Source organism: Salvelinus sp. IW2-2015, linkage group LG27 (genome assembly GCF_002910315.2).
Source record: "Salvelinus sp. IW2-2015 linkage group LG27, ASM291031v2, whole genome shotgun sequence".
NCBI classification, from domain to species: domain Eukaryota; kingdom Metazoa; phylum Chordata; class Actinopteri; order Salmoniformes; family Salmonidae; genus Salvelinus; species Salvelinus sp. IW2-2015.
This window is the reverse complement of record NC_036867.1, coordinates 10,807,422-10,812,421: the sequence shown is the minus strand read 5'-3', so window position 1 is coordinate 10,812,421 and position 5,000 is coordinate 10,807,422. Positions and strand designations below refer to the sequence as shown.

The window sequence follows — 5,000 nt, the reverse complement described above, 5'->3', positions numbered from 1 at the left end:
ACTGGGAACAGGGGATATGGAGGAAGATAAGAATGAATGAGGGATGCACGGGACTGTGTTGGTGGAGGACGGAGGAGAGGAGCTAGGGATAGGACTCTCTGGAGAAATTCCAGACCTTGAATCAGCAGGCAGACGAGAGAAGGGGAGATCGTGCGGAAGAGAGGAAAACAGGGGGAACGTGGGAGAGAGGGCACAGCCACCAGACTGTCAGTGCCAGGGAACACACTGTGGAGTGGGCACACACACACACACACACACATATACAAGTGAATTTCCTACAATTCTACACATTTTCCCATGGGGCCCTAAGCAACCGCTCATGCCGGGAACTGGCCCTGCATGGGCACATGCACAAACACACGCACACTCACCCACCCATACACTCCCTCTGTTTCTCTGGTCAGACAAGCATCCATGAGGTGACTGTCATGGGTCTCCATATCAACGGAGTTCATCTTACGGAACACGAATAAGACCATTCCATCAATCCCAGTATTAGCCAGTAGGGTCCTTCGTTGCAGCATGTTATGTTACAGCATTAGCAGGACCAATCAGCTGGCTACTGCATGGGATGGGTTCCAAATGGCATCCTAATCCTTATATAGTGCACTACTTTTGACCAGAAAGCCTATGGGCCCTCGTCAAAAGTAGTGCACTATAAAGGGAATAGGGTGCCATTTAGGACGCATACCCGGTCTGCAGGCCAATGATAACGACAGACATCCGTGGTGCACAGTATGACTGCCTTCTCTCTCTGTCTGTCTCTCTCTCTCTCTCTCGTTATGTTTCTCTTTCTCCCACTTACTATCTATCCTCTCTCTTCAGTCTTTCTTCCATTTTCGTCTTCTCTTGTCTCTGTCCACTATTTTCTCTGTCCAATCGCCCTCTCTCTCTCCTCTATAGGTCTGTCTCCTCAATCTATCTCCTTTCTCGCTCTGATCTATATCCTTCCCCTATGCTTTTAATTCCCTCTCTCTCTCTCTCCCTGTCTGTCTCTCTCTCTCTCCTCTATCCTCCCAGGACGGTGGAAGGTAGGCCTAAGGCTGTGTGTTCAGCTCTCCACAGTAATTACACTAATAGTGTCTGGCTGCAGGGGGCCTGTATTACCCAACACTGTCTTAGACTAGTATTTAAAACTAGCATCCTTAGTTACTACATCCATCTTTGGACTCATAAATGAATGATATATGCCCATTGATTCTTAAAGAATATAGTTTAGAAATGCCTAATGAGCTTAGTTCAACTGTTGTACACCATCAGAACCAAAAAAAGCTCGTTTAACTCCAATTGTGTGATAGAAATGTAAAGGTKATTTCCCATTGAGCAGACATATGCAGCGTTTACTGTGAATGCGGTCTCCACAAACGTGGGAACYTTGCCCTTAAATTTCAATCACGCTGAAATGCTGAACGTCCGCGACACGGATATATTTGATGACACGGATGGAATAGAGCCCATGGTGAAAACTATATATTTGATAACACGGATGGACAGTGCTTGCATCAATAGCTCTTCCCTTCCTCCCTTCCTCCTCAGAGACAAGACCCGTYGATTAAATGGGCTACGGTTTCAATTCTGCTGTGGTGTAGTCATTATCAATTACGGCCAGGGAAACACAATCTGTCTTCTAAAAATTGATTTTATTGACATCTCTGTGTGCATCCGCAGCATTCAATTTGTCACTCAACAGATTCTATTAGAGAGAACTAATAAAGATCACAATTGTCTGCTAGCTACTGAAGTATTGCTTAGTTTGGTCCGACTAAAAATATACCCGCGTTCAGTGGTGGCTGGTGGCACTTTAAATTAGAGAATGGCTCATAGTAATGGCTGAAATGGAATGAATGGAATAATTCCATTCACTCCAGCCATTATTATGAGCCATCCTCCCCTCTCCAGCCTCCTCTGCTCCTGTTTCAGTCTGTCTAAATGAAGGATAGATATATACCAACATAAAGACTGGGGTCACAGGGTTTTTCTGCATAGGAAACTCCCCCCGTCATGCCCCCCCGCCTAAGCCCTTTTTTGAGCCAGGAGAAACGCTGGGTCATAAACTATATTACATTACTGCACTATGACCACTAACTATGCATAGTTCCAAATGGCACCCTATTGCCTATGTAGTGCACTACTTTTGACCAGAGCCCATGGGTAGTAGTCCACTATAAAGGGAATAAGGTGCCATTTGGGACATATCCATTGTCTTTACCAAAGTGACTAACGAGTCAAACCAGCTTCTAATTCATTCTACCTCCATATACATGGCATTTCTCTCTCCCTCTCTATTTGGCCTTGCTATCTTGTAGGACATAAGCAATAGGTCACCTTTCCATGTGAAGGTAAATCCATTACTGTCCTGTATAATAAGGAGACTTACAAACCCACACACACAACGTCACTGTCTTGTATAATCAATGGTCAGTGGTCAGCTAAGTGCTGAAGGAGAGCACCTTCTCATGTTCTATTCATTGATGTTGTGTCTGTCCCAAATGGCAATCTATACTCTATATAGTGCACTACTATTGACCAGGGTCCATAGGGCTCCGGACAAAAGTAGGGCACTATGTAGGGAATTGGGTGCCACTCGGGACAAAGCCGTAGACCTTGTATCGAGGTGTAGATTTAAATAGATGGATGAATGAATAAACAAATTGGTTGGGAGGTTGGGTCTAGGCTAAATGACAAACTACCCTCTGTACTGGAGAGCCTTGGTGGGGTGGGGGGGCTGAAGCACGTTTGGATAGACTTTCACTTCTCAAGGTTGTTCTCTACTCTCTACTATGAGATGCAGCATCCCAGCCTTCTCTTCCAAGTGGTTATTGTGAATCTATCTCAATATGATTCCAATAACTCTGGGTCAACGTGTTCGTGTTCCTAAATCCCTCAGTGGACCCTGCTTCCAACATACCATGTTCCTAAATCCCTCAGTGGACCCTGCATCCAACATACCATGTTCCTAAATCCCTCAGTGGACCCTGCATCAATATACCATGTTCTAAATCCCTCAGTGGACCCTGACATCCAACATACCATGTTCCTAAATCCCTCAGTGGACCTGCATCCAATTACCATGTTCTAAATCCTCAGTGGACCTGCATCCAACATACCATGTTCCTAAATCCTCATGGACCTGCATCCAACATACCATGTTCCTAAATCCCTCAGTGGACCTGCATCAACATACCATGTTCCTAAATCCCTCAGTGGACCCTGCATCCAATATACCATGTTCCTAAATCCCTCAGTGGACCCTGCATCCAACATACCATGTTCCTAAATCCCTCAGTGGACCCTGCATCAACATACCATGTTCCTAAATCCCTCAGTGACCCTGCATCCAACATACCATGTTCCTAAATCCTCAGTGGACCCTGCACCAACATCATGTTCCTAAATCCCTCAGTGGACCCTGATCCAACATACCATGTTCCTAAATCCTCAGTGGACCCTGCATCTAACTCATGTTCCTAACTCCTCAGTGGACCTGCATCCAAATACATGTTCCTAAATCCTCAGTGGACCCTGCATCAACATACCATGTCCTAAATCCCTCAGTGGACCCTGCATCCAACATACCATGTTCTAAATCCTCAGTGGACCTGCATCCAATATACCATGTTCCTAAATCCTCAGTGACCTGCATCACATACCTGTTCCTAAATCCTCAGGGACCTGCATCAACATAATGTTCTAAATCCTAAGTGGACCCTGCATCCAACATACCATGTTCCTAAATCCCTCAGTGGACCCTGCATCCATACAATGTTCCTAAATCCTCAGTGGACCCTGCATCCAACATATACCATGTTCCTAAATCCCTCAGTGGACCTGATCCAACATACCATGTTCCTAAATCCCTCAGTGGACCCTGCATCCAATCATACCATGTTCCTAAATCCCTCAGTGGACCCTGCATCCAACATACCATGTTCCTAAATCCCTCATGGACCTGCATCCAACATACCATGTTCCTAAATCCCTCAGTGGACCCTGCATCCAAATACATGTTCCTAATCCTCAGTGGACCCTGCATCCAACATACCATGTTCCTAAATCCTCAGTGGCCCTGCATCCAACTACCATGTTCCTAAATCCCTCAGTGGACCCTGCATCCAATTACATGTTCTAATCCTCAGTGGACCCTGCTCCAACATACCAGTTCCTAAATCCTCAGTGGACCTGCATCCAACATCATGTTCCTAAATCCTCAGTGGACCTGCATCCAACATACATGTTCCTAAATCCCTCAGTGGACCCTGCATCCAACATACCATGTTCCTAAATCCCTCAGTGGACCCTGCATCCAACATACCATGTTCCTAAATCCCTCAGTGGACCCTCATCCAACATACCATGTTCCTAAATCCCTCGTGGACCTGCATCCAACATACCATGTTCCTAAATCCCTCAGTGGACCCTGCATCCAACATACCATGTTCTAAATCCTCATGGACCCTGCATCCAACATACCATGTTCCTAAATCCCTCAGTGGACCTGCATCCAACATACATGTTCCTAAATCCCTCAGTGGACCCTGCATCCAACATACCATGTTCCTAAATCCCTCAGTGGACCTGCATCCAACATACCATGTTCCTAAATCCCTCAGTGGACCCTGCATCCAACATACCATGTTCTAAATCCCTCAGTGGACCCTGCATCCAACATACCATGTTCCTAAATCCCTCAGTGGACCCTGCATCCAACATACCATGTTCCTAAATCCCTCATGGACCCTGCATCCAACATACCATGTTCCAAATCCCTCAGACGACCTGCATCCAACATCCATGTTCCTAAATCCCTCAGTGGACCCTGCATCCAACATACCATGTTCCTAAATCCCTCAGTGGACCCTGCATCCAATATACCATGTCCTAAATCCTCAGTGGACCCTGCATCCAACATACATTCCTAAATCCTCAGGGACCTGCATCCAACATACCATGTTCCTAACTCCTCAGTGGACCCTCATCCAACATACCATGTTCCTAAATCC

The 5,000-nt window shown here is 46.0% G+C and overlaps 1 protein-coding gene across 1 annotated transcript in view; it reads right to left on the bottom strand.

The window, feature by feature from the left end:
- LOC111953887 (uncharacterized protein C8orf34 homolog) overlaps positions 1 to 5,000 on the bottom strand; it is a 34,752-nt gene that overhangs the window by 7,136 nt on the left and 22,616 nt on the right. The gene's annotated exons all lie outside the window — the stretch shown is intronic.